The 16,848-nt window shown below is 44.7% G+C and overlaps 1 protein-coding gene across 1 annotated transcript in view; it reads left to right on the forward strand.

Moving 5' to 3' along the window:
* Cdh13 (cadherin 13) overlaps nt 1–16,848 on the forward strand; it is a 950,975-nt gene that overhangs the window by 461,537 nt on the left and 472,590 nt on the right. The gene's annotated exons all lie outside the window — the stretch shown is intronic.

The following is a 16,848-nucleotide window of genomic DNA, read 5'->3' on the forward strand; positions in this document are numbered from 1 at the left end:
ATGCATGTTCATCACAGAAACCCAATTGGAATACACATACTTTAAAACAATATCTATACTCAAAGTAGCCAGTACTGACATTCTAGGCTTCACCCCTCACCTTTTGGAGCATGTATAAATCTGTGATGCTTTAGGGGAGGGCCCTGGCCCCATCTTTGAGGTTCACATTCCCCAGCTCTGATCTGGGGCCCCAGTGGAACATTCCAACAGTTCCTGGTGCTATTGGCATATGTAGTTCATATCCCATACATTGGGAACTCTATCCGAAGTTAACACAGACCACAATGAACCCCTGGTACTCATTGATTTGGTTCTGAGTCTTAGAACCTTCCTTCCTGACTTTTGGTAATTGTATCCAAAGCCATTCTAAAGGGGCAAGGTGTGGGCAACCATTGTGCAGTTCTTGGGGTTCTGAGGCCTCTTAGTGGGGACTCTACTGAAGTGTGTATATGTGCCCCATGGTGATCTAGTAAATCCCTCAAGGGGAAGGGTAACCCTTGGTACACCAGAATGGCAAAGGAACATAGAACAGGCAATGAATGATTGGAAACCTCCTACAGTCCCCACTGAGGGACATTTATCAGTCCCCTTTAACATTTCCCCACTGCAAATCATATTGTCACTATGACCATGAGGGCATGGAAGATGGTTCAGTAGTTGAGTACTGGCTATTCTTCCAGATGACCTGAGTTCGGTTCCTAACACCCACATGGTAGCTCACAACTCTCTGTGATTCTGGTCCCAGGGGATCTGATAGTCTCTTTTGATCTCTGAGGGGATTAGGCATCTACACAGTGCACTGACATTCATGCAGACCAAATAGTTATATACATACAGTAAATAATCTAAAACAAATTAAATCTTAGCATATGTACATGGATATGCGTATGTATGTATGTATGTATATAGAGAGATATATCTTATGAACAAAGAGTATCAGAATATATATGTATGTATATATTATGTGCATATGTGAGCATGTATGCCATTATTCATCTCATAAACCTTGAGCTTGGACAGTCAAGAGCTGTGTCAGCAGCAAATCTCAGCAACCCTGAAAAGCCCAACTCCAGCATGTTCCTGTTCTGCTGAGGTCTTTGCTCATGCCCACACATCTCTGCTTCCATCTGGACCACCCACTCTCCATCTTCAGGTCTAGACCCCTTTGTTCTTATCATACAACATCATACAACATCATGCTATATAGGGCAGTGTGGCCTCAGCCCTGATAATGGGAAGAAAATGTGGCTCTTTGAACAGTAACTTCTTACCCATTCCTGAGAAGATAAAGGAATACACCGGAAGTCTTTCAATTCTGCCCAGGGTTCCTTCATCTTTTCCACGTGGATTCACATCATTTGCTGTGTCTCCTTACCAGGTCTGAGGATTGCCCTCTGTGGGACATTCTATGTGTACCGCTGCTAATTCCCCAGCCACCATGCCAGGGTCTTTTGCACATGAGAAAGCTGAGTGATGGATAAAGTTTAATAATGCTTCAAAATGGCAAAGTTCAGATTCTAAAAATTCGTTATTAAAGTACAACAGATAGATACAGATGTGTGAAAACCATAGAATGTAGTGCAGTGGGGGGGGGGTTATAGATAGGATACAATGTAAGGATTATGTCAGTCATGTAACAGGACAAGACCGGCCCCCAAAAGGCCTCCTCATGTCACCTTCCTGGCATGAGCTCCACACCTTCCAGACATGTAAGACTACCAGTTAGTGTCCTTGTTTCGTGCAAGAGGTAAATTAAATCTTAGAACATGTGGGATTTGTCTCGCTTTCGTGGCTCAGCGGTGCATCTGTGAGCTCAGTCCATGCTGTGAGATGCACCTGTAGAATCAGATATACCGGATTGCATTTTCTGAGCCTCCCAACTGCCCTTTCTTTTGTGGAGGGCTTGGCTCATTTCCAGGTTTTAGTGATTACAAATTGTGCCGCTGTAAAAATTCTTGAGCATGCCTTTGAGTGAGCGTATCTGCACGTTTCTGCGGGAGATAGACCTCACTGTGAAACTGTTAGGTCAGCTTTAGTGGATTCTGCTGCAAAAATCAATTCCAGAGTGGGTGTATACACAGTGAAATTTAAATTCGTTGTTCTGACTCTGCAATGCATTGTAGGAACTGAAGTGATAGAATGCTTATTTCCAAAAGAATATCATATCTAGGGACAATAGCTGACCACGTAAGCCAGGTCAGAGCCAGTTCCATGTCTCCAGAGCCTGGTCAGATCTGGCATCTGTAACCATCAAGATATGGAGATCTGCCAGTCTGTGGGGACCATTCCTACCTAAAAAGTGGGCTCTTCTACAGCCTCCTTCCTTTTATTCTCATCCTGAGGATAAGCTCTTAAGTCAGCCACCATTTGTTGGCCTGAGTTGAGGTCATCTCCTTGTCCTGGCCAGACTTTCATTTAATTTAATGTTATGTTATAAACCAAACAAAAAACCACTTAGGACCCTAGCTATCAAGTCAAAGAAATTTCCAACAAAGACTCTTTTGATGTTTTTCTTAATCATAATGTTTTTAATATATGTGGCACACCATAGGAACACTTGTTCCTCAACCCTCTGCTGTGGTGAGAGATTGTTTCATACCCCTAGTCTGCCCTTTCTTGGGTGGACTCACAATAATAATTACAGATAATGATCCAAGACCCATCCATGGTTAAACTCTGCAGAGATAGCTTGGTTCTTTATATTCAAGCTCCCAGTACCTCCCTGATGATTGACAGAGGTGGCATCTAATCACAGCCTTCCCTTCTGTGTATTGGGTCACTGCCACCTCAATGCCCATTGTCTCCTAGAAATGTTACTAAGTAGTCAGCATACATAAACTTATCGCATAGGCATGGTTAAAAGCATTCACCTGAAGAATGAATCAACAATTTTGATTCTTTCTCTGTTTTTACACCTCCTGAAAATGAGGTGACCTAAGATGCATGACATCAAGAACACCCAACCATGTGTCCCTTCCAGATAATGGACGATATGGTATAGAGAGTGAGGTGAACGGTGCTGGTCTACTGAGTTCTAGCTGTTGAACACACACTTCTTACATCATCCTCAGTGAGAATCCCCAACGAGGTACTGAGTCTCTGGGGCATCCCTATTCCTCTTTCTAAGTCCAGAGGCGTTGGCCTGATGTTTCGGATGTCTAGCTGCCATATTTATAGCTTAAGTACTTCTGTTTTCTCTTCTGTTCTAAAAGATGGGCCCTGACGGTGGCACGGTCTCAAATCTGTTTAGACAAGATAGACGATGGTTTTCTAGGCTCATTCACATCCCATTCTGCTTGCTCTTGTCTTTCTGAACGCTTGCAGAGCTGATAATGGCTGCCTGGTACATGGAGCCTTCCCTGGCTTTCAGGCTCAGCATCGCCCAACACAACAGATCTCAGAAGGCTCATAGTCTCTGGGACCAATTTACCAAGACCAATTCTATCCCTGTTTGTATTTCTCTTGGTAGTGTTCTGAGAGGGAGGACCAGACTTAGGCCCTAAACACCCTCCTGGAGTCAGATCTCCTGTGGAACAGAAAGAGCTCACGCTGTGGCTGTGTGTCTCACCTGTACAACTAACTACTTTGGTGGGGTAAGCAGCTTCTACAACCAAAGAAGCTGCTTGTGGGGGCCTTTTCCACATTCAAGTGGTTACTCTCTCTCAACTTTCATCTATCCATATGATTGAGTATCCTTCAGGTCTCAGCTAGAATATCTCGCCTTTGGCAAAGGGTTCCTTGACTCCCCATTCTAGGTCAGGGCTGCCTTCATCTGCACTCATTGCTCTGTCCCTCTTCAAAATTTTCCTGGAAGTCAAAACTTGTTGTTTGGTTGGTTATCTGAAAGCTTCTCCCCTGTTATGCTACAAACTCAAAGCCAGCAGGCAGACATTCACACATTGTTCTTAGCATCAGTATATCTGGCAGACAAGCCTCTTAATGATTTTTTTTGTTGGATGGATGGATGGATGGATGGATGGATGGATGGATGGATGGATGGATGGATGGATGGGTGGGTGGGTGGGTGGGTGGATGGATGGATGGATGGGTGGGTGGGTGGGTGGGTGGGTGGGTGGATGTATAAATGGGTGGCTGATGGGTGGATGGGTGGGTGGGTAGATGGTCAAAAGGTCCAATTCCAGTAGTATCTAAGTAATGTGGTAAAGTTTAAGACAGGTGTTGTATACATGGTTAACTTTACCTCTGTGTGAGGGGACAGATAGTACATATACCATTCTGTTATGTGTAGAAGAGATCTATTTATGTGTGAATTAATAAAAGTATTTTTCTTCATGATGTCGCTTGCTGTTAAACAAAATGACAGATTTTGTGAAGTAAAGTACGTACTTAAGAAATTGTCAGAAAATTATCTGTAATGCCTGAGCATGCGTATCTGTCATCTTATATAATTTAGCATTATGTAACCTGTTATGTAAACCATGGCTTGTTTTGTGGGGTGAACTATCTGGATTTAGCTCTGTGGAAAGAAATGTTCCTCGTAGGTCAATTTCCTAGGTAACTGAAGCAAAATGTTTTAGGGGGAGCAAACTCCTTGGATGTCATCGTTTTTATGTGCATTTTGATATTCTAGTTTCATATCCCAGGCCCTTGTCTTAAAGAAAACTGAGATATCATTTACTAATGGAAATGTAGCACTTAGTTTAATGTTCTAGCTATCAAGATGGAATTTCCTAGAACACCCAGGCACGCAGTGTGTGTTCAGAGTCCATGAACTCTCTTCCTTGGGTATTTCATGTCTTTGTGGGTTTGGTTGGTTGGTTTGTTTTGGTATTTCTTGTCCTTCACCATCTTCAGGCTTTGTCAGTTGTCAGTCACCCTTGCTGTCCCTCTGCCTGCCTCTGATATGACCAGCCGTCCTTAGGATTTCCTACTTTATGTTGCTGCAGCCTGGAGATATCTCACGCATGCGCATCTCCACATAACCAGTCCAAACCAATGTGCCTACGACTTCTATCATGCCAGTGGCAAGGAGTTTCGCTCTTGACTCTTACCACCTTCTGGGTCCCTCTCCTCATTATATGCATGAAGGCTGATTCACCCACCTTCCAGATTGAAGGAAGGACACGACAATATCACCTGACTGACTTGGCCTGTCATCTGCCAAGCGCACAATCACAGTGCTCTTATCTGCCTTCTTCCTAGCTGGGCCGCACTGACTAAAAAAGGGACAAGTGACTCTGAATGTTTTTCCCATGAGGAGATGGCTTAGGTTTGCCTGTCTAGGTTTTCAAGACCTCCTTCGTTCAAAGACTCAAAGTTTCCACAGGCACGAACTCGCCTGAGATGCTGCTTTATTAAGACAGGATGTTCTCTAGACAGTGCTTGGTCCAGACAAGGTACTAATACAGTGTTTTTAAAAATCCAGTGGCCCGGCCGGGCGGTGGTGGCGCATGCCTTTAATCCCAGCACTCGGGAGGCAGAGGCAGGCGCATCACTGTGAGTTCGAGACCAGCCTGGTCTACAAGAGCTAGTTCCAGGACAGGCTCCAAAGCCACAGAGAAACCCTGTCTCGAAAAACCAAAAAAAAAAAAAAAAAAAAAAAAAATCCAGTGGCCCTGCCCCTCCATCTGTCACTCTCTGTGCCTCAGGTGAGGAGAGGGGAATGACTATTTAGCGGTGGAACAAAAAACACAAGCACTGTGGTGTAGGTAGGCTGAAGCTATTTTCTTAGAACCTAGAACGTAAGAGATATTGCAAACTTTCTGGCAGAATAAATAGCTATCCACCAGAGATGTTGAGTTGTTTACACCCATGTCCTGCAAAAAGAGATACATTGAGATCTGCTATTTGTCTATTAAAAAAAAAACAAAACAAAACAAAACAAAACAGAAAATGCCCTGAGCTAAATTTCCCTAGGAAAAAAAAAGGGGGGGGTTGTTTTTGTTTTTTGTTTTTATTCCATTTGCCTGCATGAGATACTTTCCTGGGTAGGAGAGTCTGGTTTCTGTGAACATAAGGCTCCATCTACCTGGGTACCTGTTCCTGGTTTCATAAAATGTTAGTAGAGATGCCTTTCTCTCGTCATAATTGGTAGCTCCCAAGGCTGCTGTCCCTGTGGCACCCAAGTCATCCATGCAGGCCTAGGTCCTCATTCCACCTCAGGGACAGTATGGGACATGATTCCATACAAGCTGGAGCCTGAGCTGCAAATGGGGACAGAAGGGACAGACGCACGGTGGCAGTCTTGCTTCTTGCCCTCCCTGCTCTACGCATGGGACCTACGTTCAGTCCTTGGTCCCCATCCATATGTTGCTTCTCCAATTTATTTGTCCACATGAAAGGAGATGAAGCTCAAAGCAGCAGGGCAGCTAGCCCTGCTTTAATTACAGTGATGAGCTATTTGTCAAGGCGCCACGAGCCACAGTGTTGCCCTGTTCTCCAGCAGACCCAGAACGGGGCAATGCCAGCTCCCCCGTCAGCTGCCCATCAGAGGGACTTGTACAGTCGCAATGTCAGGTTTGATAGTTATTCTTTGAAGGCTAACAGTTACGACTCCACTGGGCTAATGAAAGAGGAAAAAAATCCTTATCAGAGAGGATGTGAGAATTGGGCCGCAGCTTTTGTGCAGAGTTGCCATACTCAACTATTCCTTTCCTGTCACGGTATTGTTGGCATCGTTAAGGGAAACAATATAGCCATTATGTTTGTACTGATTTAATTGTTCACCAGGCACCAAGGACCCTGGCAATACAGCTCAGAAATACAAACAAATACACAGCCCTGTTTTACCTCTGCCTTATTCATTTATATGTGTTTTGCTTTGTTTCTTGTGGAGAAGTAGCAGTGACTGAAAATATTGTCCTGGACCTCTGGCTCTTGGACTGTGTCCTCTCCCCAAACTCCTCTCGACCCACCTGCCATTCATCCTGCACACAACCTAGGTCCTCACCATGACTCCAGCAGGATGTAGCTGGAGATGGGAACTGGCAGCCATACCCCACTTCCCATGTCAGCTCCTCCCAGAACCCCTACATCCCCTGCCAGAATTCTTCTCTTTCTCCTCTTCTCCTTTTTCTTGTCTTCATCTTTCTAATGACCCACTGAGTCCAATGGGCACTATCCTTGTGTGCATGGGTGTGGGGACAACCCCTGGAGCTGGGCAAACCTCCCACGAGCCTTATGGATGAAGAAAACCAATCCTCCCTCTCCAGCAGCCATTACTTATCAATAACTTCTCGGCTTTAAGTGGATCCTTGCCCGCCCTCCCCAGCCTGTGCTGGACCAGTATTCACTGGACCAGTTTGGTGCCATCAACCATAGCTACAGTGAGTTCATGAGAACCATGGAGGACAGCATCCCAGAGCACTCCCCCTACTTTGGCCTCTTAAATTTTTCCATCCCTACTCGGTGGTGGTCCCTGAGTCTTGGGTAGGGTGTGATATAGTTGTCCCATCCAGGACTCAATACTCCATAGATATTCATTCCTTGCATTTTGAACAGATGTGAGTCTCTGAATTACCTGGCATCCACTGCAAAAGGAGCTCCTGTGGTGATGTGTGCTCATCTATGTGCGTAAGGATGTGTATTTAGGAGGGCGCTTGATGCTGGCAGTTGGCATGTTGGGCAGGTGTGCAGGTCACTCTTGAAAGCTCAAAGATAGATTTGCCCTTATACTCCTAATATTTATCCTCAAAGACACCATTTGGATCATCCAAAAATATTTACTCATTTTTAAATGTCCTCTTAAGCCTCTTTTTACACTATAATGTTCTAACCCCCCCCTTTTTTTTAACAATAATAGCCTGAGGAAAATCTTATTACTCTCATCATCTGAAATTAAGGTAATTGAAAACCTCTACTGAAGAGTGGACCCCAAATGTATCAGAAAATTAATTCAATTATAAATAACAAGAATCGACCATTCTTGAATGCACACGGAACTCAGAATCATAGTTAAGCGTTTAAGGAATATGTCCTTATCTTGTTACTATGGCTACAGGTTATTCCAAGATACAGTGGTCCTGTGGTTAACAATGAGATTACATTATTTCCTCTCTGTATTGAAATATTCAGCAACTAATTTCCTGGAGCTTCATAATAAATCACATTAATGACCTTAAGAGGTGGAAATCAAGGCAGTGAGACTATCTCCATGCCGTAGGGTTACTCGGCTCCACAAAGCAGAAGCTATCCGTTTGTACTCATTCAACCTGGAAGGAGAAGGGAGCACTTCATAAGAAAAACATGGCAACAGCACCTCACAGGGAGGGGCTAACATCACCCCAAGTGTTTAATAACACATGTTCTTTAGGTCCAGGGTAGGCTCACCACCATGAGCGAACTAGATTTGTGTGAATGTAGATGCAGAGTGGACGCGGAGGAACTCATTTCCAGGAGTCGTTAATAGCGCCCTGTCATGTCCCAGGCCTAGCCACACTCCTTCTTTGTCTACTGAAATGACCAAGCTTGGATCTCCAAGCAGACAGAGCAGAAGGAATAATTAAGAAAATACGTACCACTGGTTTCCAAAATCCTCCTCCTGGGTTCCAGTCCCCCCAAAGCATCACGTGATGTCCCAGGGACAGCAAACAATGAGAAGAGCGGTGTGCTATGCATGGATCGTGTCAGCTTCTACCGTCTGGTACACATCCCATTCCAGACCCAGAGCTGGCCATATAGGGTTAGTAGTGTTGAAGTCAGCCATGATGGGTCTATTTATGTAATAGGGACAGTATTCAGGAATTTAGATGCCCTGTCACCTCAAAGCTGGCACCCCATTGCTCATCAATGGTGATTTGAGTTTGTGTCTCCATATTTCACAGATTCTTCCTTCCTGTTATGTGTCTATGTTCCTCTATGAACCCCACATGCCTAAGAAATTGATTTTTGCTTCTGCTGATAAGTAGGCAATTTAGACAACAGCAATTTGTGGGCTTTGGTCCCTTTCTCTTATGCCTCCCCTTTCACTTAGTTCATAATCTCTTACTAGTCTGTTTAGGTGAATATTTTTTAATAATTTATTTTTATTTTATGTTCATTATGTTTTGCCTGCATGTATGTCTGTGTAAGGGTGTCAGATCTTGGAGTTACAGACAGGTATGAACTGCCATGTAGGTGCTGGGGATTGAACCCAGGTCCTCTGGAAGAGGAATCAGTGCTTTTAACCACTAAGCCATCTCTCCAACCCCTTACAGGACTCTTGATTCATTTCAACACAACCTCCATACAGCAACTGGGTCAGTCTTCTGAAATTGTGAATGACTTTAAAAATAGAAGAAAAGAAATGGAAAAGAATCAAGTCTGAAATCACTTAAATTAAAAATAGGAAGATAAGGCCTGGAGAGATGGCTTGGTGATTAAAAACACATACTGTTCTTCCATAGAACCTGAGTTCAATTTCCAATACTTCCCGTGTCTGGAAGGTCCCAGCTCCCAGATCACAGATTCAAGGGATCTAATGCCCTTTTCTGGGCTTATTAGGCACTGAACTCATGTATACACGCACACACACACACACACACACACACACACACACACACACGTACACACGCGCATGCACACACAACACACAGAGAGAGACAGAAACAGAGAGACAGACAGACACACAGACAGACAGACAGAAGAGGACAGGAGAGAAATAATTCTGGACTGTGGAAAGTTGGGGTTTAAAACTAACCATAAGTACAGACACGTGTTTATTCACATGATCTTGGTTTGCTTTTTGCAAACATACTAAAGATATCTTTCCATAAAAAAGGACAGTCTAACCAAAGAAATGGTGCTGAAAAATTACATCCCCATATTGAAGTAAAAGGAGGAGGAGGACAAATAGAAAGGTATTAAATTTCTGAAAGAAAAGAGGAAAGAGGCCCTGTTGACATTGATTTACTCATGAGCGTCTTGTAGGGTGCCAGCAGAAAGATGTACAAAAGAACACACCACATGAGCCAATATCAAAACCTCCTGTTTTCTGAAAATCGGGAGATTAAAAGAAGTTACAGATTGAGGAAAATTCATAAACACATTTAGAGTAAAGGATCTCATATGCAAAATGTCTAAATAGCCTGCAAAACTCCACAGAAACACAAAACCCTGTTAAGTAATGAGAAGTAGACTGGAGGGCTCCTTTGCCATGGAAGATAGGCATCGGAGATATGTACCTAAAAAGAGGCTAAGCATCACTGTCACCAGGGAGAGGGAAATTCAAAAACCACTGAGTCCAACTGCATGCCAAGTAGAATACTGGAGGAAACAGTGATTGCTAGCAAGGATGCAAAGCAGTGTAAACTCTCACTGGCTCCTGGTGCGAATGCAAAATAGCACAGCCACTTTGGAAAACAGTTTGGCAGCCTCTTCGAACGCTAGACGGAATCTTACCATATGATCCCGAAATTGTGCTCCTGGGTATTTACCCAACAGATCTGAAAACTTACCTCCACACAGACTCTTGCACGCGGCTGCTTATAGCAAGCTTTAGTCATAATCACCAAAAACGGAGTGAGAAGGAGCCCCTTCCATGGGCAAACGGCGAAACAAGTAGGCTTGGCCGTACGGTGTAGGAAGGAGTGTGTTACTGTGCCATGGAAGGCAAGGAGTGCAAATGTGTTCTCTGTGTGAAAGAAGAGAGTCTACAAAGCCTCCCCGCCACATGAGTCCATGTCTGTGGCATTCAGGGTAACAACACTATGAAGGCACTGGGGTCTGTGATGGTCAGAAGCCTAGGAGAGGGGTGTGAGGTGGGAAAATGAAACCCAGAGTGTGGCTGGGTGTGGAGGAACTAGGCTATGTGAGACTTTAGTGGTGGCCATCACGTATTTGTCAAATCTCATAGAACTTTACAACACAGAGATGAAAGTGTTTATTTAGGGTTGGCAAACGGCTAAGTCATAAAGCACTTGAGAGTACCTAAGTCTGAACTCCAGAACCCACGTAAGAGAGGTCAGGTATGGTGCCTCACGCTTGTGACCCCAGCAATGGGGCCATGGAGAGAGAGAAGTGGATTCCTGGTGTCTGCTGTCAATGAGAGACAATAGAAAGTGAGGAACAACCTCGAAGTTGGTTCTCTGTCTCTCTTTCTCTCTATCCCTCTGTCTCACTGTTCCTCTTTCAATTTCTCTCTCATACACACACACACACACACACACACACACACATGCACGCATGCATTTAGGAAGTTGGATAATTCCAGAATGGGATTAAGAAAGCCAGACAAATGTGGAGCTAGTGAAGATCCTTCCCCATTCTGTAGGCTGCTGTTTTGTCCTATTGATGGTGTCCTCTGCCTGACAGAAACTTTTCAGTTTCATGAGGTCCCATTCATTAATTGTTGATCTCAGTATCTGTACTGCTGGGGTTCTACTTGTCTCCTGCACCAATGTATTCAAAGCTATTTTCCACTTTCTATTCTTTCAGGTTTAGTGAAAGTGGATTTATATTGAGGTCTTTGATCCACTTGTACTTGAGTTTTCTACAAGGTGATAGATATGGATATATTTGCATTCTTCTACATGCCAACATCCAGTTATGCCAGTACACTTGTTGAAAATGCTTTCTTTTTTCCATTGCATAATTTTGGTTTCTTTGTCAAAAATCAGGTGTTTGTAGATGGGTGGATATATGTTGGGGTCTTTGATTTGATTCCATTGATCTACCTGTCTGTTTTTATGTCAATACCATGCTGATTTTTATCACTACAGCTTTGTAATAGGTCTTAAAATCAAGAATGGTGATACTTCTGGATGTTCCTTTATTGTACAGAATTGTTTTAGTTATCCTGGGTTTCGTTTTTCCATACGAAGTTGCGTACTCACTCTTAAGTGGATATTAGGTATAAAGGATAACCATGCTACAATTCACAGCCCCCAGAGAGGTTAGGGAATAAGCAGGACCCAAAGGGGATACATGGATCTCCCTGGGAAGGAAAATAGAACAGATCTCCTGGGTAAACTGGGGGTGGGTAGGGATGGAAACATGAGGCATTGGGTTGGGGTAGACGGGGGGGGGGGGGAAGAGTACTGAAAGACATGTGTTGATGTGGGGTGTATTTGGGGGCCAGGTAGACACCTGATCCAAAAGAAACCCCCATGAATCTACAAGGATGACCCCAGCTAAGACTCCTAGCAATAGTGGATTATAGCCTGAACTGGCCATCAACTGTGATCAGATTGTTGACTATGCCAATTGTCATCAGAGAGCCTTCATCCAATAACTGATAGAAACAGATGCAGAGATCCACAGTCAAGAACTGGACCAAGCTCAGGGAATACTATTAGAGCGAGCACGAGAGCAAGAGCGAGCGAGAGAGAGTGAGCGAGAGAGGGAGAGAGAGGAAGGATTGTATAAGCCAAGGGGGTCAAGCTCATCACAAGGGAACCCACAGAAACAACTAACCTGGATTCATGTAATCTCTTAGAGCCTGGACCAAGGGCTAGGGAGCCTGCATGGGACCACCCTAGGCCCACTACCTAACACATGACAGTTGTGTAGCTTGGTCTACTTGTGAGTATCTTAGAAGTGGGAACAGGGGCTGTTCCTAATGCTTTGGCTGGCTCCTGGGAACCTGTTCCTCATACTGAATTGCCTTGCCCAGCCTTAATACAAGGGAAAGTGTTTCACCCTACCTCAACTTGATATGCCATGCTTTATTGACACCCATGGGAAGCCTGCCGCTTTCTGAAAAGAAACACAAGAGGAATGGTTTGGGGAGGGGGGCAGAATGGAGGTGACAGGAGGTAATGGGAGGAGAGGAAGCAGGAGAAGCAGCCATTGAGATGTAAAATAAATGAATAAATTTAAGAAAAAAACGAATGCCATATAAAAATGTTTAACAGTATTGTGGTTGCATGAAACAGTATCATGGAAAGACGTCAGGGAGCGTGTTGATGTAAACAATCTTTGCGATGAGCAGAGGCTGAGACGGAATGCAGGCAGCAGCAGAGAGGCATTGCCCCTTGTTACCAGACTTTTCCATGTGTGGACAGGTAAAAAGTTCTGAAGTGAGCAGATGCGCACACTATAATGCAACAAGTAGAGAAACAGTTATGTGGAGACCAGGTTCCTGTTGCTGAGGAAGTCACAGACCAGCAGAGCCGCGGGACCAATCCATGTGGTCCCGGAGCTGCACTGGGGAGACTCGGGGTGGACCATTCCAGGTGTCCTGCTCTTGTGCTGCAGTCTTAGGAATTTGTGAAAGGGATGGATAGTTTCATTCTTCGCTGGGCCTGCAGATGATACCCACACCCTGTATCTCACAGTCATGCAGTTAGTGTCGATGCTGCCGCAGGTGCTTGGCAGGGAGTCTTCCTTTCCGTTACCCCCACTCTCCTCCTACAGGACTTCTAATATTCCCATCAGTGCAACCCGGTTCCGCTCACCCCTCAAAGCTACCACTTAAACTCTACAGGTACCAGAACCTGGATTTTGAGGTCTTTGTTTCATTTCTGGATCCTCTCAGTCCTCTTAACCAGCACCATATCTCCAAAGGGCTCAGGTCCTGGTCCCCCAACTCATGAGCCTGCCCTCTCTTCGAGTATATCTTATATACATAAAACACAGAACCAAGCAGAAAATAAAGATATGCATGCATGTTCTCAGTAGTCACCATGTTTTTTTTTTTTTTTAACCTGAAAAACAAGATTTATTTAGAGATGGACGAAATGGAGCTCAGTGCATCAATAGGAGTTGATTTGCTCAACCAGCAAAGTGAAGAAGAATTGCGAAGTTCAATACTGTTTACTCCTTCTCCTCTCCCAGCTCCACCCCTGTCTGGTTAAAGTCTTGACCGTGTGACTGGCTGTAGAATGTTAGTGGACTCCCTAGAAACAGGAACAGTGAAAGCCACGTAGGGATTCGGTCACTGTCACTGGGTGCTATGAAACCAGAGTCTCCTATGGGATGGATACTATGGACGGGTATACCTAGGACCAGAGCTTAAACTGACCCACAGCGAGCCGGTGATATCAGAGGGGAGAAGGTCTTTGCACGTGTGACCCCCCGAGAGCCTGTGCCCCTTTGTTTCTCTGGCAGAACTCAGCTGACAGTGACGGATAAAGTATTTCCTGAGCAGGCATCAAGTACCTCACTGAAGATGAAATAACAAACCAAGCATCCATCCTATCGGGAAACACAACTAGATGACAGCTGATGGAGGGCTAGGGAGAGGGCTCAGAGGCTAAGAGCACTAGCTGCTCTTCTAGAAGACCTGAGGGTTTTTTTTTTCCCCAGCATGTACTCGCCGCTGCCTAACTCCAGTTCCTGGCCACCCAATGTCCTTTACTAACCTCCTCAGGTACCCTCGCACTCTTAACCATGTAAATAAAAATAGCAATACACCTTTAAAAAACAGATCGCCTTTGATTTGCCTTTACACCGCGGAAAGATTTGGTGGCAGGTGTGCCTTGCTTTCCGTAGCACCTGCAAGTAACTGTTCGATGTTATTTCAGGCGCCTATTCTACAGCGAAAATCTTTACAAGCCCTCGTATTCAAAGTAGTTCCTGGGGTCTCGAACTAAATACACAGTTATAAAGTTTGCCAATTAAAACCATATGATTTGGGGAGGAAAACCTTGTTCTGAAAAAATAAACCTAAGTCAATTATTCAGTTATTTAATTCTCATTTGGAAAATGAGGTGTTCCAACACTATTAAGTTATATTAAAAGAGGGGGGAAAGCTCATCTGTGGAAAGAATCAAATTCATTTCACTTACTCTGAGAGAATATTAATTTCCAGGAGTGAGACATGTAAGCAACCAGAATTGTGAGAGGCGAGGAGAGGACAGCAGGAGGTGGCTCTCAAGTGGCGGTCAGGACACAGAGCGAGAAGGGTCGTGTCCTGGAGTCTGCATTTAAAGCCAAAATTGCATGGTGTCAAAATTATCCTTGAAAGTCCCTTAAATGGCCCTCAACTAGCCGGGACCTGGGGCTTTCCAAGTTCAAATGGCAGGAATTAATGTCTTTCATTTCTCCAGAGCATTGAAGGCTAAGGTCTCACCCAAAAGAGCAAAGGACAGCAGAGACTATGAAGGTCTTTCCATTTCTTATCCATGTCTTGGGCTCCTGTCCTCTGGACAACTCTCCTCTGCCTCTCCTCTCCTGTTTGTCCCCACACAGCACATGCAGCTGAAGTGAAGTCCATAAAAAGTAACTCTAGCCCATAGAATGTCTGTGGAAATGCATCCAAGGTTCCACAGTGCAAGGCTCTCAAAGTAGGTGGAAAGACAGGCAGACAAGCACGTGATGTAAATACAGCGACTCCACTTTAGTTGGGCCCTGAGTGTCACCAGTGACATTTCTCAACCCTTGGCTTCACCTTAGAATCCCGTGAGCATTCGAAAGATTTTGATGCCCAGTATACACCCGAGGTCTTACAGAATGACACGAGAATCCTTGGGATGGACCCAGGTAGCAGCATGGCTTTAGCGCCACAGGTGTGTCCACAGCCAGGGTTGGAAGCAGGGGTGGAGTGGTCAGAAAGCATGTCCAGTGTGAATGTAAAAGCCTCAGAAGAATTATCTGGGGATGATGAACCTTTTGGATCAAGAGAACCCCAGTATTACAGATCGGTGTGTACCCGGTGGCTTCATCTGTGCTTTGAACACAGCACCAAGATAATTTTTTTTAAAAAACTCCTCGAGTCAGATCAGTATTCATCATCATGCATGGGCTCCTACGCATGTGTCCACATCATTTTATCTCAGTGGTGAAGAGTGGCTGGTCTCTTTCTTTCTCTTTAAGCACAGGCATAAACATATCCTACCTCGGGATAAGCTGTTCTGTGCCCCTACCATGCATTTACAGACAATGTAATCAAAGCATTCTCCTTTGAAGACTCTAATCCTTGCATCTCGCGACATCCGTGACATCACAAGGCACATGGACTCTACAAAGGTGGAACACGCTCTGCGGCACAAAGGGCCTCCTTTAGGGAGTGCGTTCCGCGTGTCCACATTGATAAAGGGCTCTCTCTCTTTCAAGTTGGAGGAAATTGATTTTGCTCTGGTTGTTCACAAAGGGTGTTGTTTGCAAAGACTCCGGATAAGAGGCACCGCGGGCAGCTAACAATCTCTTAATAGGACTAGATCAAGTTTCCCTCACCTGCTGCAGGAGCTTTGACTTTTGCAACCCCGATGACATGAAGCCAGGCTTTGACAGCGTTTTTTGCTGTGGGAGCCTCCCCAAGCCTACTTCCATAAATCCTAGGCTACTTTATTCCCTATTCATCCAACACAGATGTTTTTACAGCCGTAATATATTTATACTAATTCAGAGGCTTGCCATCAAATAGAGAGACCCAGCTCTGATCTGGAAGGTAGCAGAGCCCCTACTTCTGGTGTGGCACATAAAAGGGCTGCCTTCCCCCCACCCCCCTTACAGTGCTCTTCAGAGGAGCAATTTTTCTAAAATTCAAATGAAGGTGTCATAGTTAATAAGATGGAGTTCTCCCTCTTTTTCCTAATCATCTTTTCCAAATAGAAGTTTGTAGATAAAAGAAGAGGCGTTGCCAGGCCCTGGGGTTCCTTCAAAATATCACTCAACCAGGTTTCTCTCTCTCTCTCTCTGTCTCTCTCTCTCTCTGTCTCTCTCTCTCTGTCTCTCTCTCTATCTCTGTCTCTCTCTCTCTCTGTGTGTGTGTGTGTGTGTGTGTGTGTGGCCAGAGTAGTTAGTTCATCATGATCCTGCTCTATCACTGAGTTGTTCCATTGAGGCAGCATCTCTCTCTGAACCTGGAGATAGGCTAGAACTCAGCAAGCCTCAGCAATCCTCCTGTCTCTACCTCCATAAGTCTGGGGTTGTGGGTGCTTTTCCAGCATTCCTATGTGGATTTTAGAGGTTCATTCTCAGTCCCTCATGAATATAAACCAAGCACTCTTATCCCTGAACCATCTCCCT

This window comes from Arvicola amphibius, chromosome 15 (assembly GCF_903992535.2).
Source record: "Arvicola amphibius chromosome 15, mArvAmp1.2, whole genome shotgun sequence".
Taxonomy (NCBI): Eukaryota; Metazoa; Chordata; class Mammalia; order Rodentia; family Cricetidae; genus Arvicola; species Arvicola amphibius.